Raw genomic sequence first — 27,630 nt, forward strand, 5'->3', positions numbered from 1 at the left:
GGCTAATTTTTGGTTTTGTTTGGTATATGACAAATTCTGTCTGAACAGCCAATGTGGGCTTAATTACTCGGCTGGATCCTGATGTTCTCAAAATGCAAATTGCCAGTATTTGATATGGGTAGCTTATGAAAATGAAGAGAGGCGAGATGATGGTGTTATGCTTCTGATAAGTGGCTTTGAATGGGAAATGACCATCTTTATTTGCCATTGTCTTCTCAAGCAAAGCATGGTTTGTTCGCAGATGGTGCTTTGCTTTATATATATTTACATATATATATATATATATATATATATATATATATATATTTTTTTTTTTTTTTTTTGAAGACCAACATAAACTCTCTTAAGAATAACGTTCTTTATTGGCATTAGTGGCTGCATGATCAGCCTTTAACTGCTTTCCATTGCACAAAACTGCTTTATAGTGAAACATGGTTCTTCAGATTATTCAAATATTCTTTACACTTAGAAAAAAAAAATGTTTATTAAAATGTTCTTTAGGGAACTCAAAATGGTCCTTCTATGGCATCGCTATGAAGCCCTCCTTTTGAAGTCTTTATTTTTTAAGCGTGTGTTTGTAATATTTATACCTGCATTGACATGAAAGGATAAACATTTTAATGTGATGCACAGAGCTCAAAGCTTTAATTTCGTTTGCTCGTAGGCAAGCCCTTATTGTCTTCTGAGCGGCTGTGTTTATCAGTGTTTAGCAGCGGATGCCCAAAGTGTTTGAGCTGGGGAAACTTCTAGAAACATAGTTATGGCATTGGTGAAACTTCTGAAAACATTTATTAATCAGAGTCTATGTTGTAATGGGTGCTAATTCACAAAACGATGATGCCAGCTGGCTCTTGTCACAGCTGCTCTGAAGAGGTCTAGTTATTTCTGTCAACCATTGGCTTCAGGATTGGACTGCTTCATTAAAAATCATGAATGCTGTCTATTTTTGTTCTTTGGGCTCTATAATTTTTTTTTTTTGGGCTTTGTCAAATGTGCTATTTAAGTTGGAGCCATGGCCTTGTGGTTAGTTCATGGGTTATGTGGGAAATTTGGGTTTGAACATATCCAGTCACTTGTCTACTGTGTGTTTGTCCAGTAAAAATGCACAATATTTTAGTATTATATCAGCCAATATTAGAGTTTAATTTAATTTTATTTAATTTTATTTTATGTAGATATTGTACATTTAATTCTGCATTCCTATTTCTCCTATTTAACAACACTGTTTTTTTAATATAAAAATAGATATAATTTATTTAATACTGTACATTAATGATGTTGTGGTAGGTTGTGCTAAATTTACTTGTAGCATTTAATAATTTATTTTATGTTTTATGCATTTTATTTTTTTATTTTGTTTTAGACAAAGTAGTAGATCAATTTAATATCAGACAATTATCATTCATTGCCGTAACATAATTATTATTGGCTTATTGGTTAGGGTTTTTGATATTGGTGCATTTCTAATCTTTATCATGCTCTTGTTTTTAATTTATTACAGCATCTTTCTCTTTTCTACAGGCAAGTGGGAATTTGTAGATGAATATTGTCTAATTTTATGTTCTGGATTTGTTTCACAGACACATTGAGAACTGGTCGGGCTTGCAGACTTTGAGGGACGTTGACATGGAGTTGTACACTGGGCTTCAGAGACTGTAAGTACCACATCACTACAAAATCTCGCTTAAGAAAATACTGATAACAAGCAAATCAATGTAGGTCCAATCCCAGTGTGCCACCACACTTAAAAAAAGAAACATAAATCGCCAAAGATAGCTTTTTGATCTGACATCTACAGATGGCATTTCTAGCAATGACACGCTAGCATGGGCGACTTTCACAGTGGCATCCAAATGCTTTTTCTAGCCAGACCCACATAAAAAGTGCCTCCCCAAGGCCTGCTTTAAAATGATCAAATAATGCTGCTGAAGTAGCCAGAAAATTTAATTATATCCCCCAACACCCTCCATCTGGCCAAGCCTGGCTTTACCTCATTCAGTCTGCTGCCGTCATGCAGGTATCTTTACTTGGCTCTTCATTAGTAGGACTTCCTCCCTCACAAGAGCCCCTCAGACCTCCTCTTCCTACCTATTACAACTCTACTGGTTAAAGGAGACCAGAAGCAATGATTAGTAAGGTTCTCATTAGTGGTTAACTCTCTTCTTTCACAAGGTGATGTGGCAGAACCTGGTCACGGTCTTTTCTCTGGAGGGAATTTCTGAGCTTGGAAGATTCTGTATTTTTTTTCTGAGTAAATGTGTGGTTACTCTAAGCTTTTAGCATGTGAAATTATGATATGATTCCACAGTCTAGGGTTTCTGTTTTTAAGAAGTCACAAATAATTAAACGTTTTAAAATGCAAAAGTAACTGCTCCCAGAACACAACAAATCATGTAGCTTTGACATTTGAGTTCAGAGTATTGAGGCAAGAATCAGTGCAAGACATTTCAGATGCTGTATTGTATAAAAAAATGTTCTTCGGTTAAATTTGCAGCCCTATATTCACCAAACTTTTGGTATTTAAACATCTGTACATACACTTGCGTTCCTGCTCTTTCCATTTTATAACACAAAGGTGAATTAATTAAACACTTAGCACACTATTTTAGTGTAAAAACTTTATTATTCACCAAACATCTACAATTTAGTTTTACCAAGCTGGTGTTTTTAAATGGTCATTTAATATTTTATTGCTAATTTAGTTTATTCTTAAATTGAGTGATATTTGTGATGTTTTTTTTAATGGGATAGTTTACCTGAATTTGAAATAAAAAACAAATGTCAACAAAATAACGATGAATAAATGGATCCTGATCTCATGATAAGATGCAAAAATACGTTGCGGCCATGTATTTTTTGTGACACATTCGATGTGAAATGTCCACAGAGTGAGCTAAAAGAATTTTCATCCATACCCTCCCCCCGACCTAACAGGTAAAAGCACATATGGTACATTTTATGCAACATTGGTTTTGTATTGGTTTTGTCACCGCAGTTCTGAATTGAAATGTCCATTGAGTAGCGCTTTAACTCTAATGCGCCATGATATTTTAAAATAACATACCATCTGCACGTCACTTAAATCTACCCAATATTATGAACAAAAGTGAATGTGACGTAAAAAGGCAATTCCAAGCATTCTGTTTTAGTTTTTATTTATTTATTTTTTTTTTTTTATCTCTCACACTTTCATCATGAGTCATGTTTTTCACTGGATTCATACTCAAGGATTATGCATCCTAAGTCCAATTCAATGCTGGCTGAGCTAGTGAGCAAGCTTGTTACATCCGTAAAACAAAATATATGGAGCTGAAATCATAAACAATCATAATAATCATGTGTATGAAAATGATAGTAAGTGCTCACTGTTTTACCTCCTTTAGTGTTAATTTCTGTTGGAAACGGCAGTGATATGTAATTATTGCTGCTATGTATTTAGCATTTTGCAAAAAAGTTAGGTACGTTTTTGTCATGAGTAGAGCTGAAACAACGAATCGATTTAATCGATTAAAATCGATTATTAAAATAGTTGTCAACTAATTTAGTAATCGATTCGTCGCTAAATAAATTTTATTTGCCATAAGCGGCTCATTTCGTGCATATTTCAAATCTGCGGTGACCAAAGTGTGGCAGTAATGAGCCACCGGAGGTTTTACTCAGCCAGTACAGCAGGTGAAGTAGCGAATAGCCAATAGCTGGCCTCGTTTTATGTCACGTGCTTTCCGAACAGCGTCTCTGCAGCATTCAGCGGGAAGTGGGAGTACTTTACTTTGAGCCTTTAAAATGAAGAGTAACCTGTAAACTCTGCACTACTGAACTGTTTAAGGGGCCGTTCACATATCGTGTCTTTTGCGTGCTCAAGTTCGTTATTTCCTATGTAGGCGCGCAGTATGCACTCTCATAATGGAAGCGACGCGTTCGCGACACGCACGCGGTGCGATGCGCCCGTTTTTCCAGGCGCGTCCACACCGCATCCATTTATCCTTTGCTGAAATTTCCGGGTCTTCATGGAGAGGGCACGTCATGGAGAGAGCACGTCATGGTTGCTTAGCAAAGGCAGACGCCTCAGGGGCGCTTCTGCCCGAGCGCTTTGGAAAGAAGGAGAAAGCGACGCGACTAGCGTTTTCCACGCGTTTTTAGGTGCGATATGTGAACGGCCCATAAGAATTTTATTTGTGCAGATTCTCCAGTACAAGGTTGTTTGCAAATGTTTAGTCGTAAAAGCTGATAACATTGCTTTTTAACAGTTAACATTTAAAGCTTTACAAAATGTTATGTGATCAGTTTGTCGTTTACCAGTTCATAATTCAGACTTGCAGCCTAATTATGACTGAATGAGAGAGGTAAAATGCACTTCTTTTCACTGCTCTTTTTCACACAGCAGGTTTTTTGTGTGTGTCCCATTTTTATTTCTTTCTGGACAACCTTCTGATGGATTTTACTTTAAATTGTGAGTTCCATTCAGGTTTCATGCCATTGGCACTTTTTTTCGAAGGATTGTTTACAATTTCACAGCATAAGCTATAAAGCTTTTTCCCAGTAAATAATAAAATACAATGCACTGCAATTTTATTCTGTTTTATCCTTATACTTCGTGAACATATGTTCTCAAAGATTCCTTAAGCTTTGTTTGGGATGTTAAACTACTTTAGGAGCTCTAAGGACTGCCATGGTGAAAACAATATTTGAAATCTCCTTGTGAATTTTGCTAGAGTATGGGTCAGTGTTTTGATTGCAGAAGAGTTCGACAAAGGATTACTAACATAAAACAACTCCAGGTATGTTTTTGATGAGGATATGACAATGCAAAATGGTTAAAATCTCTTAAAAATCTATGCTGAATGATAAAGACCCTTTATTAATAATTTACTTGGGGAAAAAATGGAAAAAACTAAAATATAAGTACATAAACCGATTAATCGATTAATCGTAAAAATAATCGACAGATTAATCGATTATCAAAATAATCGTTAGTTGCAGCCCTAGTCATGAGATCAGGTATAGATGATGACAGAAATTTAATTTTGGGGTGAACTGTCCCTTTAAAGGCTACTAAGAATGATTCCTCAAACAATAATGTTCTGTTTATTATAAGCATGCTACAATTTTGTCATCTTCCGTAACACTTTAGAATAGGGGCCTATTCTCACTATTAACTAGTTGCTTATAGGCTTACCTATTATTAACATATTGGTTGTTTATTAGTACTTATAAAGCACATATTCTGCATGACCATATTCTACATCCAATGACCAATACATAAACTTAACAACTACCTTACTAACTACTTATAAGCAGCAAATTGGGAATTTAATGAGGTAAAAGTTGTAGTCAATGGTTTGTTAATAGCGAGAAAGACTCAGTTACGCATGGTAACCCTCGTTCTCTGAAGGAGGGAACGGAGATATTACATCGGTGACCGACAAATTGGGATGTCGCTTCGATAGACCAATCTACTTAGAGTGTTAACTAAATGAGTCAATGCATATTGGCATGCAATTATTGCATCCAGCTGCCACTGATCACAGCATGAGTATAAGGCAGCAGGTGCAATGCATACCAGGTTTTCGCTGAGGACCCGGGTGGTGACCCAGCTGCTCAGCGGTGGTACAGCAACCGTGGCAATGCTATGTGATGTCTCCGAGGGTACCATACAATAACCCTTTGAGTTGGTCACTCTCGACATCACATCAGTAACTGACGAATCAGGATCTCTATCAAAGTGCCATGTGTGCTGCCTCTTCTAGTGCCCTGTGCAAGCCGCCTGCACCCCTATTTGGTGTAGGCCATGGATCAGAACAAGTAGTTCCACTGTCCATTGTCAAAGCACTACTTCACTGGGTGAGATTGGAAAACACTGGGAAACGTACCCGTTCCACGTGGAACAGGGATGCTGCAGAAGACCCATTCTTCCTGAAGGAGTTTTTGAAAGCAAATACACTTATAGTGTCCGTTTAGTTGTACATGTAGAAATCTGAGGTTCCCTGAGGGTTTTGCCACTGCTGTGATCCTCAAAACCAGCTGTGCCACTGCCTGAAATAGCCTTAGATTGCTGCAATGGAGCTCTGCCCCCTTGAGGAAACGGAGTCTGGCCCGCAGCTCCGAGACGGTCATTTTCCCATGATGGAAACATGACTCATCCGCCAACGCCTCCTCAGCGTGTTTGCCCAGACACGTGAGGCAGTGGTCGTGACCATCACCCAGTGCCAGGTAATGACTGCATCCAGAAACGCATGGGTGAAAAGATCCATGGTCTTTACAAATATTTCTGGAGAAATTGCTCTTTTGGGGGAATGCTCTTATGTGCTGAGGCACACAGGGGAATGGCCGCTTGCAGCACAAGAGTGGGTAGTGCAACCTGAAGTGCCCAACCCACTCAGCACAGGAACGACCACCGCTGTAGCGCTATACCACCAACACCAATAGCTTCAAAGAGTGTGTTGAATTCATAGCTCACTGAAGACACTTGGATGGAGCAGAACGATTTTGTCGCTTGGCTCCAAAGCTAGAGGTGGTATGGTATGCACCTGCTGCCTTATTATACTCATGCTATGATGCAATAATTGCATGCCAATGTGCATTGGCTAATTTACACTCGAAGTAGATTGGTCTATCGAAGCGATATCCCAATTTGTCGGTCACCGACGTCGAGCGTGACCGACTGAAAGGGAACTGGGCCTTTAAAGTAAAGTGTGACCTAAGTTTTAAATCTCACCAAAGTCTGTTGAATTCTGATTGGCTTCCAGGTTTTTGCTTGTTCATCAGCTGGGAAAAAAATTATTTAGTAAGTTATTCCATCAATAACGTTCTGTTTTTCAATATATTTAGTTTGGATTCTAGTGGATATAGTCTCAATTCTTAAATAATTTGAAAGATTATTGAAACTTTATAGCTAACGTTATAGTTATCATCTTTGTTATGAACAGACCTTAAGAGACATGTTTACATTTTGTAGCGATCATGGTATCCATAATTAACCATATGCTGCAGCTCAATCAGGCCGAAAGTTGCAGTCGACAGGATTTGGGTGTACATAATAAAACACTCCTATCTTCTAAAGAATTTGCTAGGCAAATTCATGTATTCAATTATCCTCCTCAGAATCAGTCTCGCCTGCTCTGAGACCTCCGTTCAGGCCACCGTTCACTATTCAGAATTGGCAGTTGGTGATTATACATGTTAAGTATCATGTTCATTCAGGCTCAAGTCTCCAACCTCATGCTAAAAGAAATACTTTGATGTAATCGCTCACACAAACATCCCTAATAACAAGAGCGGAGAGTGCTTCGTGCAAATAAACATCTCACAAATGCCAATGATAAAAAAAAATGTATTCAATATGCATAATTGATTCCAGCTGCCAGCGTAAATAACTCCGGGAGCAAGGATGCAGGCTCTTGATGATATTCTGCCCTTAATGATGTTACTTGAGGAGAGGAGGCAGACTGGAAGAGAAGATTAGATGATGTTTTTTCCCTTTTACTTCACATTTCCCCTTTTGACACTGCTGCGAGACGGCTAGGCAATTAGCAGCCTGTTTAGCCCCTAGCTGCTGTCAAATCCATTTAAAATGATGAACATGAACTGGTCTTTCACTATTTTTTACCAGCTCACCTCCTCTTAAATCTATGATTTGCACACTCAAAACCTAAAGGCTAATCAGAGCAACTTAGCGCAGCATTTGACATTAGCATAACCTAATTGTCCTTTGCCACAGGTGTATTTTTTTCTCTGGCATTACAAGTTTTTCATCACATCTATTGCATTCGTTTTAAATATTTGTCATAAACATTTTCTTTTTGCACACATTTGAAATGCAGATTAAACAAACTTGGTGAAAAAAAGCTAGAACGAGACATGAATTAATGATCAGATGAAGTTCATCCGCATTTTCTTTGATTTTCAGTAAGAAACTGAATCAGCTTGAAAACTTCTTTAGAAATACAAATCTTCTTTAGAAATAGTAATAGAAATTTTTGAGAAGCTGTTAATTAAATACAGTGGGGCTCGAAAGTTTGGGCACCCTTTGCAGAATCTTTGAAAATGCGAGTAATTTAAAAAAAAATAAGAGAGATCATACTAAATGCATGTTATATTTTATTTAGTACTGTCCTGAGTAAGATATTGAACATAAAAGATATTAACATTTAGTCCACAAGACAAAAAATTTATTAAAATAACCCCACTCAAAAGTTTGGGAACCCTTGGTTCTTAATACTGTGTTCTGTTACCTGATGATCCTCGACTGTCTTTCTGTTTTGTGATGGTTGTGCATGAGTCCCTTGTTTGTTCTGAACAGTTAAACTGAGCAGCGTTCTTCAGAAAAATCTTTAAGGTCCTGCAGATTCTTCAGTTTTCCAGCATCTTTACATATTTGAACCCTTTCAAGCAGTGACTTTATGAGGGTTCCCAAACTTTTGAGGGAGTTATTTTAATAATTTTAGCAATTTTTCAGTCTTGTGGACTAAATGTTAATGTCTTTTATGTACAATATCTTACTCAGGACAGTACCTAATAAAAAATAACATGCATTTATTATGATCTCTCTTATTTTTTTGAAAATTACTCATATTTTCACAGCCCAAACTTTCAAGCCCCACTGTATTTAATAATGAACTAAGTAGTGTTAAATGGTCAAAATGGTTGGTCAAAACTACTAATAAATGTTTATTTGTCTTTTCCATTCTAGGAACATTGTGAACTGCAACTTACGTACGATTCAGTCACGAGCCTTCGCCAAGAACCCCAACCTGCACTACATGTGAGTCCTGTTAATGAACCCTCTTTTGAAAGTCAATTGTTTGTTCCTCAAGATTCATACAATTAGAAATGGATCATGAAGTTGGGTTCACTCGTTCATCTACACCAGACAACAAATCTTCTTAAGTAGGCCATGTTAAGCAAATGGGGACAGTGTGTTTTCCATCTTTGGATACTCTGCACAGTATCATGGCCGCTCTTATTCGAGAGATGGTTTGTCCCTCCATGCATAATTTATGATGATAAAGTTCTCTGGCATGTGTTACTGTGCACTACCCTCAACCATTTCTCAAAAGTGAGCTTTGTGAGTAGCCCGGCAGACATATACATTGGTTTAATCTCTAAAGAGCAGCTTTGCGGAGCACTTGTTAACATATCGTCTTTGTCTGTAGTCGTTTGATGGTTTAAAATAGCTTAAACGAAATGACTTCTTTCGATAATTTGCTTAACAGTTTGCAGCAACCTACGCCTCTTGAAATTCTTGGTGTTACATTGGCTCGCTCACTTCCTCATCCCGACAGTCAGCAAAGACCCTCTGTTGTGTGCTTTGAATAAACAAAGATTGTTTGCTGTAGAGCTGCCTGAGTTGTGGTGGAGAATGTGGGCAAAGAGAGAGATGATTTACTTAATGAAGGCTGGATGGGACGAGTGTGACAGGACTGTTATTTCCCAATTTCCTGCCGGCGAGCGGTGGAAAGGACATGGAATCGCAGACTGTCACCTCCACACAGTCCAGCCCAATTTGTGCTGTCCATCACAGCCTGCAAATGCACTTCTTATTTTCTTTCTGTCATAAATTGACGTGCGTGCGATATTTTGTTGGTGAGCGTTGCTGGTGAATGTCTTTTTTACAAAATGTTCAGGAACTCTTTGTGTCATGTATTTGTCACTACATGTGTCCACTGTAAGCACTATAGTAGGGTGTATGGGAACCTTTTGTCATGGCATGTTTCTGGTATAAACTGGACACTAAGCTGTCTGTTAACTTAAACTATGTGTGTAAACAGAATCTACACAATTTTGAACACATTTTTGTGAGTATTCTTATACATTACCACTTCAACCACACTAAATTATTTTTTAATTACATTTTTTTTATTGCATTCAAATCGATTAGTCAGTATTACATAATTCTATTTTACATACATTTCTTAAATATGTACGTGTGTGTGTGTGTGTGTGTGTGTATATACACATGTACACAGTACACGCATATATTATGTAAACATTAGCTTTCATTTTGGATGCGATTAATTGTGATAATATTTGTTTTAGATAATAATTTTTTCATCATTACATATTATTTCACAAATATATAGCGTAATTATTAAGGGAAAATTCGTTAGTTTTTGTAGAAATGAGGAACAACTAAAATACTTTTTTATTTTTGAGGAAATATAGGTTTATTGCAATCTTTATTTAGTTCCATTTTTGTTTGGAACGTGTATGATTTAATTTTTATTATAGTTTTTTTGTAATAGTTTAGAGTTGAAAGTCTGGGTATTTTTGTGATTGAGCAATGGTGGCCAAGACAACAGATACAGGGGTGTCTTTCTCTTTTGGGCATATCCAACACTACGTCTATGTGAGAGAGAAAGAGAGAGGAGGAGTCATTCAAGCACATACTACAGTACCATCTCTTTTTGGGCCCTTTTGTTTTGTTCTCCCATTCCATGTGGTCTTCACAGAGCACTGACTTTTATGATCGAAAAAATCCCAGAGATTTCCAGACGTGTCATTCACAACACACACGGGGTCAGGTCCCGGGAACAAAGTGGCAGTGTTATCCGTTTCCCAGTAGTGTTTTGACATTTGACGTGGAAGGGAAATCAAGTTATAAGCACAAAAAAAATAAAAAAAATATAATTGCATCATTGTTCTGAATCAATAAACACAAAAAACGTTATTATTATTATAATTTTTTGTTGGTAGTTTTGTTTTATTTACATTTAAAGATTAATATGCTGCAACGTGTTTTATTCATCCTACTGTCACTTTCTCCCCCTGTATTCATAAATAAAAATTTACCTTTCTAATTTTTTATAACTATTTTTAAAACATCTGAAATGTTGAAAAGCTAAGCTAGTTATTACATATTGATGAACGATTAGAATATTCTTTTTATTTTGGTACCAAAAACTATTATGCACAATAAAATATTATTAAATGATATGGGGTAAATTTTGAGTTTACACTGACTTGGCAGCTACTTGTTTTGGAGTTTCACCAAGCTTTGTGACCCTTGCAGTAAGAGTTTCGCTATCAAGGGACTGATTGTCTTGTTTATTCTTTGTTTTCATACTCCAACCACCAAAGGAAATTTTTTTCAGCAGCTTTGGATTAAAGACATAGAAATCAATATAGGGGCCTATTGCTTTGGTCGACCTGCTTTTTGAAGGTGGGCGTTCGCTTTCATGTGTCTACTAGCCATGTGTGGCGAAATGAAAGGTTGCCTTCTGGATTTCTACAGGAACATCTTTTTTCATTGGAATGATGAAGAGAGGACTCAATATACCCAGCAATGGTTTTCATAGGTAACTTGTGAAGGTTATTCCCATGAGCGATAGCAGAGGGGGACCAGGGAGTAACTCTCATTAAAAACTCAGTCCGCTCACTGAACCTCCTTGCAATAAAATGTCACTTTTCCTTTATATAGACGGCTTGCAAGCTGGTATATTTCTTTTTTTTGTTGTCATTTTTACCCTGAAATAGAGAATTTTGGTTGATAAGCATGTGCAAAATGATTGGAATGTGTCAAATAGACCAAAATAAATGTTTATAAAGGTTGGAAAATATATAAATAATAATGTAAAATTTATCAAGTATAAAAAATATAAACATAAAAAACTGAATATTATAAAAAAAAATAGAAGTTTTTTTTTTAAGCAAAACAACTACTGTTTTTGTTTTGTTTGTATTGAGATTTTCCTGTTTGTTTGTTTGTTGTTTTTTCTATTTGTTTTTGTCTAAGCTTTACTTTTGTTTTGCGTTTAATGTCACTTCATTACTTAATTTGGCAGACTACTAAGGGCACTGCACTGTAAATATTTATAAACTACAGTTCAAAAGTTTAGAATCAATACGATGTTTTTGTTTCGCTTTGCTTTTTGTTTGTTTTGTTTAGCTTTTTTTATTTGTTTCACCTTGGCTTTACTTTTAGTTGTAGTTCTGGTGGTGGTCTCTCTTTTTTCTCCCTCAGGCCAATTTCACTTGAATTTTGTCACTTGAACTCTGTCAAACTCAGTTTTTCATCTTATTCCATCACTCCCTCTCACTCCATCCATCTCTCTCTCTTTGTTTCTGAGATGACAATATTTATTATTCATGCCACCGTTGATGTGGTTGCTGTTTTATTCCCCTCACAACTGGAGGAACGCGCTAAAACAGCTTACATCTTTTCCTTCTCTGTGAAAGAATTCCAAAATGAGCCTTTGACTTTGTGGTTAGTCAGTCAGCCATGTCTCCCTCTCTGAAATGCGATAGGATGCTCATCAGTAAAGGAGAGAAGCGCCATTGTCTCCGCGGGCTCTGAAGGCCCCTCAGCCCCAGTGAGAGCTTTATTTGGCTTGATGAAAGTTGAGTGCTTTGAGAGAACACAATAAATCTGTTGACACCGTCTTCTTCACTCATTGAAATATGAATTGGATATTAATGATGATGCCTGTTGGTGATTTCGATGAGGTTTATAAAAAGTTGGCATCAGATCAGAAAGACTAATCACATTTCCGGGAGAAATTATCATTTTTGCATTATTCATTTGTATCAGGTGAAATGTAAAACTTAAGGGGTTTGTCTGGTTAGACAGTCTAAAAAACATTAAATAAAGTGCATGCATCCATAATAAAACTTGCCTCACATGGCTCTGCGGAGTACATGAAAGCCTCCTGTAGATTAATTGAATGTGTTTTGGACTGTTAAACAGAACCCCCGCCCCCAACTACAATAGAGTTTAGAAAAGCCGGGACAATATTTAATATAACTTTAAATGGATTTGTGTGAAAGAAGAAAGTCATATTCACATATAATGGCTTAAGGGTGAGTAAAACACAGGCTAATTTTCATTTTTGGTCAGTTTTAGGGCTAAATATCCCTAACCACATCATGATTGCTTACAAATGTGTTGCTTGGGTATATCACCATGTATCATGGATTGTTATTTTTTAAACCTGTGCCTAGAGAAATATTAATTTTATTTATTTAATGTGTTTAGGATTTATACGTCTAATTAAAATATGTAGGAATTCATCACAAAGCAAAAGAGGGATTCAGGAAGTTAAGCCATGTTGCAGCCTACTGGTTTTCACATTCATAGTGCTTTACTTCCCATTACCAGCCCATGAATCCAGGCAATGAGACGGTCACTCATCATGACTCATGATACATTGAAATGCCACTTTACAAACTTCTGAAAGACAACTCCCATAAAACTCAGAACAGCACAATGAAACCGATGAAGTCAGTTGTCTATAGAGGTCGTAAAGTTATATTCTTAAATATGTGTGGTGTCAACTGTCCCAAAAACTTGTATCTTCTCCCATCTGTGCATCTGTCATTCTCTTTCTAATACTTTCTCAGTGTCACTGGCTGTAATCCCTCACTTTTTTATGTAGCTACTTTCTTTCACACTCTCTCTTCAGAAACACAGGCCACAGGTCGCTGTAGTCAGAGGAGAACCAGACTACGGAGAATGTCTCAATAGTTCTTCCTGAAATACAATGAGAGCAAGGGGTTTCCAAATTTGGAAGCTCCCATATTATTTTACTGGTTTTAAAAATATATTCTAAAAATCTGGTATTTTATATTTAGAATCTTAGTGTGTGCATGAGGAACTTCCGAGAATGTGAAGTCTTCTTCTAGTTTTGACTTTTGTGTAGATATCAATCATTTGGTAGACTACTAAGGCAACTACAGTTCAGAAGTTTGGGGTCAGTAAGATGTTGTTTGAAAAACATCTCTTGGGCTCAAGAATGCTGCATTTGTTTGATTTAAAATACAGTAAAACTGTATTGTCATAATGTAAAACATCTGTTTCTGTTTGAATACATTTTAAAATGTAATTTATTCCTGTGACGGCAAAGTTGCATTTTGATCCTCCAAAAATGATCCTTTAGAGGAAAAAAGAAGGATGATTTAGTTTTGAAATTAAATGCAAAAGTGTTTGGTAATATCTTGGACTTTGAAAAGCCTGTTGACTTTTGCCATTTACCTAAGGTGATTTTGGATGTTTTAAAAAAACAACAACATATATTTTCTATTTAATTTGTTCCACAATGTTCGCTGATTTATACTTTATTTAAACTTTGTGTCATTTATCTATTTTATTTGACATGAAGGTGTCGTTCCTCCAAGCTTTCTTACTCGTTTTGCTAATGAACGTTCTATGTTTCTTATTTATTTGGTTATATATTATACGTTTACTTAGCCTATTTCCAGTTTTGTATATCTATTTAAATTTTATGTAAGTTATTTGTTATTTTATATTAGGCACGGTCTGCCCTATAGCATGGTGCAGTTTGTTTTGTTTTGTTAATAAAAGTTCTATGTTTTATATATAGGCTAAAGTGAGTTTGATGTTTTATTTTGTTGTTGCATTCGAGCAGTTGATGCCGAACTGCCGCTCATTCGAAGTGAAAGTAAAATGTGCAAGGTACTTTTAAGCTAATTGAAAGCAGAGGAAAGCGGGGAAAAGAGAGACAATTCAAACTAACTTAAAATGAATAATTGTATTATGACGAATTGCCGCTATTTGATAGTGAATGTTACATGCACATGACACTTTTACAAGCTATTTAAAAGCAACGGTAAACGAGGAAAAGTGAAAACGCCCCCGCTCCCATGGTAATACCGGTATTACCTGTGTTGTCAAACATTGATTAACCAAGAATTTAGTCACCGTGACAACACAAATAGAGGGATAGATCAGAGCTATGTGCCCTCTATAAGCGTGCATACTGCATGTGAATGTCGCTCTATTGTGCCATCCCAAAGAGGCACAAAATAAATTTCACCTACCTTTAAATTAAATGTTCCTTCCTGTTGGAATGACCTGCCCAACTCAATCAGAGCAGCTGAGTCCTTAGCCATCTTCAAGAATCGGCTAAAAACACATCTCTTCCATCTTTATTTGACCCTTTAACCCTTACGTGTATTGTGCTAAGCTAGCTGAGACTTGTCATAGCACTTGCCAATTTGTGGGTGGCGAAAGTCCTGCTGTGTGGTTGTAGAACACTGTAATGTCATGTGTTCATTTTTCATGAAAGTAAAACTAGCATTAAAAAAAAAAACAAAAAAAAAAAAACATCAAAGCTGCTTTCTTCTGTTCTGATTCTGTCATTAATTATGTAAATACAGTTCAGATCCTACTTTAAAGAACTGGACGTTTTTGACAGTGATGCCATAACAGTTAAAAGTTTAAAAGCTAGTTTTCAGAGTATTTTGCTCTGAACATATGCATTTAGTCATACCTTTATTCAAGGTCCATCTGAGTTTGAAATCAAGGAGATCTATAATACCTGGAGTAAAGCTCTCTTATAGCATTACCATTCCTCAATAGCACTTTCTCTGGAAGTATTTATTTTGAAATGCTCAAGGTGGCTCAGTTAAATTGTTTATGTTCTTTTCTGTTTTAAACAGTGAGCTTTAAATGCCATGTGACTAACTCTGTGACAAACATGGAACAAATGTAAAGCTCAGGGCTGTCCTTAGGGGGATGCAACTGGTCTGGTTCGCGAAGAGATCAAGGGGGACTAACTAACTATATATCACAAACGACACTTAAATTAAATAATTATATATAAAGTGATTTATTCATTAATGTGTAATCTGTTAGATGTTTTAAACAAATAATGAGCTCAAATTTTTTTTTTTACATATTTTGTACAACTCTTTTGCTTTAGATACATTTTAAATATTAAAATAAAATGTTAAATCTTAAAATTCTTCTGTAAAAAAAATTAGTGATTATTAGTGTGTTATTTTTTTATGTACTGTCATTATAAAATAACTTTATTATAGTTCATTTAATTCTAACTACGTTAATAAGCTTTTGTTAAAAACTAATATAAATGTACAAGTCTATATCGGTATCGGCATCGGCCAAAATAAATCGGAAATTAGCAGCATATCGGATATTGGCCCAAATCCAATATCATTCATCCTTAGTTATAATAATTATTTAATAGAGATATATTAAAGGTGGGGTGAAATGCTCATTTAATTAAATGCTCCGGTTAATCTTGAGTACCTATAGAGTAGTACTGCATCCTTCATAACTCCAAAAAGTCTTTAGTTTTATTATATTTATAAGAGAAAGATAGTCTGTACCGTTTTTTCCCGGAAAAACCAGAGCGACTGGAGGCGTGACATGTGGGCGGAGCTAAAGAATCACGAGCGCGAGTAGGCTTTTGCGTTGAGAGCGTTTGGAAGCTGTGACATTACCGTGAGGAAAAAACCATCGTCCAAAACAAACCATGGCTAACAGTCAGATTCAGCGTATATTTATGATCCAGAATCAGATCCAGAGGCTGAAATTTAACAAGAGCAGCATCAGCAACGACTAAAGCAGGACGTCTCTATGTGGTATGTATTGAAACTGTATATATTTGCTTAGCGGTTTTGGAAAATGACTAAGTTCCACTTTGTCGTCTTTTTTTTTTTTTTTTTTTTTAAGGTGTACATGTGGAAAGTGCAGTTTGATGACAACATCGCATGTTGTTTACTTGATGTGCTTACACGCTGATAGCGAAGTTAACAACACAGAAATATTTGAAGCTGTTTTACTCACCGCATGTGGTTCCAACACACGATCGTGACCATTTTTCGTTGGGACTGCATCGTCCTTAAGAAATAAATGATATGCAAATCCGTCAGCAAACTGGGCCTTGTTTGTAAAACAAGCATCTTCGAAATGCAGGGAACAAACAAAAACACTTGCACAACTCCGTTGATGCTCTGTAAAAATAAACTCCATCCACTGGTCCCTTAATGCTGTTTTTTTTTTTTTTTTTGGTAATCTGTGCAGGGTTGTCTTGCCCTGGCAACCAAAAACACACTTCTTTTGTGACATTTCGGTCTCTCGCTCTGATCAGTGAATGTCTCTGCTCTGCTCTACGGGAGCGCGCGCTCTTCCGGTTGAAGAGCCCTTAGGACCCATATAAGGAAATTCCGCTCCATCTAACGTCACACAGACCCATACTCGAAAAAGTATGACACTTTAACAGTGTAAAAAACTCAGTATGCATGAAATAGCATTTAATTTTTTCTTTAACAAATGGTCATGTTTTAATGTGCACAATTCACATTTTTTCTTCTTTTCATCAATATATTTTATCCTATGTAGTGATTGTTACATTTTCCCCCCAGAAAATGAAATTTAAGAAATTAATATTTGAATTGAACAAGGGTGTATTAAACTGATCAATGGTAACAAGGATATTGATGATGTAATAAAATAATAATAAAAAAATGAAATAATAATAATAATAATATATATTTTCATCATCATATTAGAATCATTTCTGAAGAATCACATGACTGTAAAATTCAGCTGTCATCACAAGTGTCAAAATGTATTTCCAACAAGTTGAAATTATTCTTTAGGGTCTTGATGAAAAGTCCATGATTTTCAGAAAGCGGTTTGGATTTATCAAGTTTAAACAATAAATAAATACAACACTAGGTGGACACATTTCAGTTCAAACAACATGTAAAAGTGAATTTTGCATCCGATGACCCCTTAAGATATAATAAAACTGAAAATAAATGTAAATTGTATTAAAATTCCAGAGCCTTTTTTAAATGTTATTTTTTAAATGCAGCTTTGGTGACCAAAAGAGCCTTTCAAAAACATTGAAATCTTACAGAGAAACTTCTGAATAATGCATTATTTCTCACAGCAAGTGCTGTTTCTTGCTATATTAACAGGGAGTGTGTCAGAGACTGAAGCAGCTCTCTCTCTCTCTCTCTCTCTCTCTCTCGGAGTCATGTTGCAGTGCAAAACTGTGTAGGAGTGGACAGGCAGGTTATTATTTTTATAACATCCTGTTATAATTATTATTATTTTTTTCTCAGTATAGATCGGTGTTTAAAGAAAGACAAAAAAAAGTCCATCACACCAACCTGTAGTTGCCCCCATGAAACTCACACCCTCGTGCTACTAGCGCTTAGCATCAACATCATCTCTCCATGGGGAGATGTCCTTGTACAGCAGGATAAAAGCTCTCTCCGGCATACACGAGAACATGTCTGCACCATGAGAGGTCCGACTAATTGGCTTTTTTGTCAGAGATGTGTCAAAAGAGAAAGTTTCTTTTTTTGATAGCCAAGGCTTCTGACAGGGTCCCTGTGACACCCGTGAGAAGAAGAGCATGTTGGGGAGGCAGCAGCTGACCCACAGATTTCAGCATTGATCATAAGCAAAAAGCTAGAAGAGGAAACTATAATGCTTTCTAGAATTCAAAATAAGGACTTGCTAAATGAATGTCTATTATATACAGCAATTTGATTACACTCTGAATTCAAGATCGGAACATTTATTAGAATAATTCGAGCCTAACCTAAGCAAACACAGTGTTCTAAGTTTAAAGTTTCTTTGTCTATACTTAATGCAAAACAGCTGTGCTATGTTTTGCAGCCAGTTTAATTATTTTATTTAAATTTATTTTAGTTAGTTTTTATAATTATGTAGTATTTATTTTTAATATATGTTTTATAGTATAGTTTGAAATTAATTATTTGTTAAATTTGTAAAAATAAAAATATTCATTTATTGTAAACGGAGCCCCTAAAGGATATGGTTGTGGGAAAGAATCAGAGTGAGTGATAAAAAATTTGGTGGGAGAAATAAAAAATCAGATTTTTTTTTTTGCGTTCTTTTGCTAAACTTTTGCGTTCTTTTGCTAAACTTTTGCGTTCTCTCACAAAGTTTTGTATTCCCTCGCAAAGAAATATATGTTCTGTCGCAAAACCTTTGCATTATCTCACAAAACGATTTGAGTTCGGACAGACACTTTCTGTTTATTTCACAGATTGTAGTGGTTCTTACAGTTCCATGCGTTCGCAATGGAGCGGTTCATAGATTTTTTTTTTTTTACTTGGAACGTACAATGCCCAGTTAATTTAATAAATAATGGTGTGCCTCAGATACATTGTGAGTATGGGAACATTTGGATTTATGCTGAATGATAGTGCTACATGAGCTCATACTTTCAGTTTAACTTGAAATTAGGTTTTGACTCGTTTATGCTATTCTGTGTTTTTCTGCTTTCCTGTGGGTAATATTTATTAACAAACTGTGTACCATATTTAGGTTTTATACTGTTTTCGTCCATTTAGCCTCCCTTAAGAGTTTTCTATAGTCTGACGGTTTTGAGGTAGAAGAAGTTTAACATTGCATTCATGCATTCAATGCAAAACCAATAAGTTGTTATATCAGTTTCACTTTTGACTTGTTTAATTGCATGAAACAATAGCACCATTGTCAACTTATCAGGATGCATATCACACCTGTCCAAGCTTTTATTGCCTTGATAAAACATGAAACAGTGTTCATTTGTCTGATGAGGTTTTTTTTTTTTTTTTTTTTTTTTTTTTTTTTTTTTTTTTTGACTAAAATAGATTGGGATCTAAATGATGAAGCAGTGTGATAGTGATCAAAACTGTCAGTCAAACAGTGCAAATGGTATTTGTGAGGCTGGGGTCTGGCCTCCAGTACTCGGCTGTCAGTCACTCGCTCCGTGATGCCGTCTGCCTGCTTTGTGCTGCACGTCAAAACCACAGTATTGACTTGCTTTATATACTGTACGGTGACAAGATTCCTTGTCATCCCAGGAACCTCTTAGCTTTTGTCTTGAGGTTTTGTCTGCTCAGGAGTCTAGAAGTGCAGGGATTTTTTCTACAGAAAGAAAGAGAACTTGTTTTACTAGAAAACATGATGTTAACTCTGGACGTTATGCAGGAGAGGTGGGTTCAAATAGAGCTTGCAATGTATACTAATGTGATTCCCTCTCTTTTCATAGAAACATTCCTGCCCTCTCTCGGGAAGTGCTGATGCAATTGATATAAGCTATTTTTCAAAACTTTTGGCGTTATTCATGTGGTTGCAAAACTGATTTTTCAGCATCATTTGTCACAATTTTCAGCATCTTCAGTCTCCCATGATCCTTCAGAAATCAATTTTTATTTTTTATTTTTTAAGTATTATGATAGCCTTCACTTTCCACTCTCACACTTGAAGAAAAATCCTACTGATCCCTTTGATAAAATTTTCAATGGCATTTTTCCACAATATTATGTAGATACTTCAGTATAGATCCTTGTAGCTATGTATTTATTTATTAAATATATTAAACATAAATGTATTATATTGTTTATATTTCTTAGATTATTATATTGACACAGTATATACATTATAATAATTTGCCATATTTATGAATGTCAATTATAACCATTTTATTATAAAGTCGTTTATATTTTTGATTTATTATATACTTAGTCTTAAATGAATACTGTATATTACTATTATTCTTTATAAAATTATTTAAATTATACAATTAAAATACATTATACAAATTATTATAAAATAGTATTAATTTATTAGGTATTAATTTATTAATTCATGCATTTACATACTTTTTATATAATTAAAATGCATTACATGAAATATAATAATTGACAAGGTTATTAATTTATTAATGTAAATACAAATGTTTTTTCTTAAATAATTTATACTGTTCATTTGTTATTAACATTTTATAAAAATAATAATTGTGCAAATTACTGTTACTGCTAGTTCGTTTTTTAAAATAAACCATTAAATTATAAAATATAATTAGATACATTATTATTATAAATTCCAAGATTATTAATGTATTAACATGCTAAGCCAACTGTAAATGAGCTATCCTCTGCACAGCAAGGCACAGTTGGTCTTACAGGTTTGGAACGACCTGATGGTGAGTAATTAATGGCAGTGCTTTTTTTTTTTTATACCTATTCCTTTAAATGTTATCCAAGCATCTATCTTTTTGTTTACCTTGACTCAGCAACACTGACTTAACCAATGGTGCGAGTTTGGGGCGGGATTCTCTGGTTTGTTAACCAATGAATCCAGCTGGAGGAAACCATTATTATAATAACTTTCTGCCTGTAGCTATATAAATAATTTTTATTTATATATCGCTTTTCCAACACCCAAGGTTGCTTTACAAGGTCAGGTTTAAGGAACCTAAACAAATTAACATCAACATCAAAAGACAGAGCACATACCACAGGCTGAGGGTAGTATACAGAGATCACTTACTAAGTTAGATTAGAGATACACAGTACCAACACAACACACCAAGACCTGAAAGTAAAAGATACAGTAATCGCTTATAAAGTAAGTTTAGAGATACAGAAAGGTTTAGATAGACATGTCCATAACAACGTACAATTTACAGAAAGAGAACTGAAAAGTAATACTCAGAGATAAAAATTGTGTTTTTAAGAGGTTTTCAAAATGATGATTTGACAGATGATTTGGGGAAAAAGCAACACTGCAACACTGACCTGGCTCCCCTAGTCACCTGACGAAACTTATGGGTTATCAATCCCTCACTAGAAGATCCTAAAGACCGAGCAGGAGTATAAAGCTGAAGTAAGTCCAATAAGGTTATGGAGAGCTTTATAGGTGAGAATTAGTCTTGAATAGTTTATGCGCAAGGAAACCGGAAGCCAATGAAGGTGATAAAGGATAGAGGGGTACTGTGATCATTATTTCTTGTGTGGGAGATCAAGCAAGGTGCAGAGTTTTGAACATATTGTAATCATTTGATATTTTTAGATGAAAGGCCATAAAGAAGTGAATTACAGTAATCTGAGATTTGACGAATGCATGTATAACAGCTTCAGCATCCTGCTGACTGAGAGAGGAATCAATACGAGAAATATATGTCGGTTAACACTTTACTAATGTGATCGTTATTCACAGCTGTAGAGCCAATCAGAATTATTTTATTTTTACTAGAGTTAAATTTAATGTAGCTTGCCTCCAGGCAATGCTTGGGTTCCTTAATACAAGTTGTTAATGCAGTTGGAGTAAACACTGAGGTGAATGATAGGCTAAAATAAATCATATACAGTATGTAGATCAATGTCTTCAGCATAATAATAGAAGTTAAAGCCAAAGCGTTTGATTATTTGTCCAATTGGTAGCATATAGATAGTGCAGAGAAGCGGGACCAATACAGAACCTTGAGGTACACCAGAACTGATGGATTTGGTGGATGATTTCTGTTTCTGGTATATGACAAATTGTTGCCTCCCTGTCAAATATGACAAAAACCATTCAAATGCTGTACCAGCAGTAACCATTCCAATTGCTGAAACTTGTGAGAGGAGTATCTCATGACAAATCGTGTCAAAGGTTGAAATGAGATCTAACAAGAGGAGAGTGCTAGGAGAAGATCATTCAGAACCTTAACCAGGGCTGTTTTCAGTACTGTGTAATGAACAAAAGCCAGACTGGAAGGACTCATAGAGTATGAAATCTTTCTAATCTGACCTTTGTATGCGAGTAGATGTAGATATGCATATCTCAATCTTCTCACTGGACTACGAACTTGTATCCTGAAACACCCTCCTTGTCCTGTACCTGCTGACCTCTTCCACGGGTTTTCCAGTAGAGCGGTGCTCCCTGTATCATCAGGGGCTAATGGGCTGTGATGCTCAAATGCGCCGGGCACAGCCTGTGCTCTCTCCTGGGAGGTCATGCCAACCCTGCTGACACTGTACGGATCAATACCTCTGTTGCGGGACCCAACGCTGGCCACTGAGCTGTTACCTCCTGCAGACCAATCCTGAGGAATGTCAGCACCGACTTTATTTTTACAGCCCAGGTTTTCTAGCATTTCTAGCATAAGCTGTGGGTAAGCACAAGGTATAAAAAGCAACATTAAGAGAGATTCGGAGGGACATAGTTTAAGCGTTTTACAGTGATTTGGAATAAATGATGCAAAGAAAAGATGATGGAGAATGAAAGAATGGTGAAGGGCACAACAGAAAGAGAGATGCAAATGCACACAAACACCGCCACATGACAGTAGAACTGATAGCTCTGCGTACACAAATATCATTGTTTGCAGGAGTTTGTTTGTTCCTCTCTGTCTGCAATGTTCGGGATGCACAATTCACGTTTGTTTGGTGCCAGGGCGGAAAGTCAAACACTCCTCTCCTCCATTTGCATCTTCATTGTAAACCGTGCGTATTAATTTGGTAAATAGACAGCCTACGAAGTTAATGAAACAATATCAGCGCAAAACTAATATGCCAGCACATCTAGTGCAGACATTAGTGCTGTATTTGAACAAATAATATCTATTGTCTGTGTGTGTGAAGCATATAATTATACATTTTAATATAAACAATCAGTTGGCTTTTTATATAATCATAATAGTAAAACCTCAAAAGAATATACATCAGAATGGAACTAAAAAGATTAATTTTATATATAATTACATTACCATTTTACCATTTAGAATGATTATACAATTATTTATATTTTATAGATTGTTTATTTATTAATATTCAGAGAAAACTAATTAATCCATCCATTGACTGATTCAGCTTAAAAGATTCAACTTTCTTTCCAAACCTTGCTCAGTTTGTTTGAGCTGTTTGACACAGCAACGTTGACCCATTTATAATTACATTTATTTAGTGGAAGTGAGTGTGAAGCATGAAAATCTACATATAATGAATATGATACGAACATCTTCATATTTTAGCACATTTATCAGCAGATTTGGACATCCTTGGCATACAACTTTAAACCCCTGCTGTAAAAAGCAAGCTTCTGGTCAGAGCTGTAACCTAGTGGATAGCATAGTTGCAGGAAAGGGCGCTGCACAAGGAAACATTGCAAATATTGTAGAAAAAAAAACAGAAAAACAAAATCCTGCCTACTTCAGTGTTTTGCAAGAAATCCAATATTATTTGAACCGTTGACCTGTGGTGCTCAATGCAAGTTTAAATATGGCTTATATCAGTCCTCTTTGTCCTTTTCTCCCCATTATTTCTTGTCATCTTTCTACTACTGTACATACAGAGCAATTGTCAGAAGGCCAAAAATAAGGTAAAAGCATAAGGTAATAACGCTGTTCTTGGAGCTCAACTCAAGTAGGCCAGTCAGGTTCAAGATCAGAATCCCTGTTGGTTTATTGCTCTCAGGAAAATGATGTTTAACTCCTACCGCGGTATGAATATAATACTTCATTATGTTTCTGCATTCCCAGAAGGCCACTGCAGCCCAACTCACTGCCAACAATTGGAAAGCCCAGGCTCCTCTGCGCCCAATATTTTGATGATGGACCAAGTTTGCCAGGTGCAACTCTAATGCGTCGTGCACTTGCCCGTGCTATAATTAAATCTGTTCTGCTAATGATCTAATTAAAACCTACAGGAAGTTGAAGAAAGGACTACAGCACTTTCATTAAGTAATTGCATGAAAGACTAGAGAACTTTGGCATCTGAGTCCGTTGTCCTCTCGACTTTACAGACCGTTCCCTCAATGACCAGTGCGTCATCAGGCTCAAATCTCTGAATGAACCCAGTTTATAAAAAAAGAGAAAAAGTCAGTTGTTTGTTCTATCACTTTTTATGGCTTTTTCCCGCTCTACTTTCCTCTTCTAATCCATTTTCACACAGACAAAAAAGCTTGCAGAATCTGCTGTGGTTAAGGAGGCTTATCTTACAAAACACGTTTGGCTAGAAAAAAAAAAAAAAGAGAAAAGAGCGGGAAAAAAGGGTGGGGGGGAATGGAGTATTAGGTCAGGGCTGTGTGCTCTTGTGCTTGGCGTGCAGAAAGATGTCCCTTTGGGTTCTGTCAGAAGCTGCCAGGCCGTACGAGCTTGGAGGAAGCCTCCATCTCACAGTTCATTAGAATACACTGTACGGCGAAGATAGCTGGCACTGTTGATCTGAGAAAATGTCTTCACCAATTTGAAGTGGCCCAGTTAGGCCCACTAATAAGTCATTATCCTGCTGAAAAGACCAACTGGAGCTGGAATTCCCATTCTGGTTAGTGCTGGTCTAGCTGTAGATTTATTGTTCACCAGCAAAATATGTTCTGTATGAAAGAATGGTCTTTCTTGCTGTTGGTTAAAAACGAATCGTTATCCAAATCACATCTTTCAAGCATATATGTGTATACATTTATACTGTGCAATAAAAACTACAGTTTAATATATTTAAAAAAAGGATTGAATACATCACCAGTTATACGATTTTAATATTTTAATTTGTAAAAAAAGTATGCATTTTTTAATTGATAAAACTCAAATGTCTTGATATATTCATATATTCTGCTGTATGTTTCATTGTACTCAAGTCAAAATAAATGATTGATTTATTATTTGGAAAATATTAAACATGCTTTCTTTTATTATTATTTTACCCATTTTATTATTGTTAGACATAACTTCAAGAGCCACATTTTTTATTACATTCAAATGCAATGTTTATTTGTATGGTACAAAAGTCCCAAGGGTTTGTAAGGAATAATAATTTACAAAAATTTTCTGTGCTTATTAATATTATAAGAACTGCCAGTAAGCATGCTAACTTTTAAATATTAAATATGCTAAATTTTAGATTACATATTCTCTTTGACAAACTTTAGTTTGCTTGCTATTCTAGGGGTTGTAAGGCACTATTAAACGTATTTAAATAGGTATTTATTGATTTATTTTTGCAATCGTATTTATTGTGAGAAATGCTAAACCAATTATTTTATTGAATTAAACTCTTCTCTTCCATATGTCTAACATTTAAGAGTGCATATAAAATAGTCACTCCACAACTAGTTTAAAAACAAAGTAAATGTTTTCCAGAAAATAGTTACTCTAGAATTGTATACAGAATTTTAATTGTAATAAAAAAAAAAAAAATATATATATATATATATATATATATATATATATATATATATATATATATATATATATATATATATATATATATATATATATATATATAAACAACCACAAGTATGTTGAATTAAATGGGAAATTGTGAAGTAATATAAAAGTCAAATTTTCTGGTAAAAATTCCAATAGATTTTTCTAGTTCATTTAGTCACATTGTATATGTGTCTATTCCGTAATCAATGCTTTGTTATTGTAGTAATGGGGTCCCTTGCAAGTGGATCATCATATTTCATAAATCCTACAGTGAGTGATTACTATGCAACACATTCCCTTGACTAAATCCAGATTCACCTCTGCTTGTGGAAGAGGTAGCCAAGTCTACCAGTTCTCTATGTCCCGTCTGCGGTGGAGGTGTGCTCCAAATGGATTTCCCCGATGTTGTTTCTGGCTTTGCGCCTTCAAGCCGTCACACATGCCAGCTTCAAGGTACCATCTGTGCCTACGGCTCAGGATGTCTCAGCTCGGAAACAGTTCAAGATGGCCTCTTCCTCCAATGCACGCCTGCTTTTTTTCCTTGTGGCCTGTTGCCACAGCTGCAATCGTACAACATCTACAAAAAGACAAGAGGGCCAGTTGGCAACATGTTACTGCCTCGTGTCATCGGAGGTACTACAGCCATTAAAATTCCTCTCATTAAGGGGGGGGGGGGATTCAGAACATCACATTATAACCTGGAGCACCGATGAATATACAGAGCCGTTAATGAGAGAAGCTTGCATCTTCACTGAACGTTCGTCGCTCAGCAAGAGATGTTGTGCTACCTAAACGCTTTCCACGGCGTCTGTAAACCAGCCCACCTATTTAATGACCTTAATCAGCTGTGAACCGAACAGCTTTGAAAATGCTGCTTTTAATAGAGTGGGCGGACTGTAGGCCAGTAAATGGCTGCTTGTGCATGTAGACGTTTTGTTGTGACACATCGTTTATCAAATTCCCATGATAAATTTATCTTGCTGCGAGATAAATAAGCGATCATAGAAAAATAAAAGTGTAAATGTGGGTTTGTGGGTTTGTGTTATGAGGGTCATTGGAGGCAGAGGACAGAGAGTGTTTCGTTTAAGTGGTGGAAAGGAAAAAGAATATATAATTTATATATTAATTAATATATTTATTAATTATAATACATATTATAAGTTTGGGGTTAATTTTCTTAAAGCAGTCCCATTTGCTCATGAAGGCTAAATTCCTTTGATCAAAAATATAGGAAAAAGTTAAATGTTGTTACTATTTAAAATAATGGTTTTATATTTTAACACACTTCTAAAAATAGTTTATTTCTGTCAAAGCTGAATTGTCATTAGCCATTTCTCCAGTGTTCTTCATTGTGTTTAATGCTGGCAAAAGAAAGAGTCCCACACCTGGGTATCAGATGTGAAAGGCATGACCATCTTGCGTTGTTCCTTTATACATGTCAGCCACTGTTTCATCATTGAACCCAACAGGACGCTTGGTTCTGGTCCAATGCAGCAAATTACATGTGGTGTGGGCTTTGCCATCCTGACACACCATGCTGAGGGCTCATCTTACATGCAGTCAATCAATGGTGTGAGGAAGAAATGAGGTCATGGAAGTGACAGTGACACCTCAAGTTGGAGTTGTTTTTTGCACTAGTTCGAGCCACCTGCCTGGATGACATATGTCACACAAAACCCAGGATCACAGGAACACGTGTGAATGGATCCTCAGGCCAAAAATGTGACCTTCACGATGCATCTTAATGAATAATCCCACCTTCAAACAGGCAGAAATCATTGCACTTTATCCAAGCCACCTGTACAGAGCTTAGCTGTAATGCAAAACTGTGTTTTTTTTAACTGTGCACATTTAGTGAATTAAACATGGGAATATTAGCATACTGTATGATACATATTGTATACTGCATTATGGTTGGTTGGTTGTTGTTGTTTTT

General features: G+C 35.8%; 1 long non-coding RNA gene across 1 annotated transcript in view; it reads left to right on the plus strand.

Annotated features, from left to right (window-relative positions):
- Positions 1-1,535: 1,535 nt before the first annotated feature.
- The window catches only part of LOC113083477 (uncharacterized), a 42,139-nt gene continuing 16,044 nt past the window's right edge, over positions 1,536-27,630 (plus strand). Inside the window, exons 1-2 of the long non-coding RNA XR_003283276.1 lie at positions 1,536-1,655; positions 8,690-8,761. This is a non-coding gene — a long non-coding RNA (uncharacterized LOC113083477). The remainder of the gene's footprint in view (positions 1,656-8,689; positions 8,762-27,630) is intronic.

Source organism: Carassius auratus, unplaced genomic scaffold, assembly GCF_003368295.1.
Source record: "Carassius auratus strain Wakin unplaced genomic scaffold, ASM336829v1 scaf_tig00038304, whole genome shotgun sequence".
In the NCBI taxonomy this organism is placed as follows: Eukaryota; Metazoa; Chordata; class Actinopteri; order Cypriniformes; family Cyprinidae; genus Carassius; species Carassius auratus.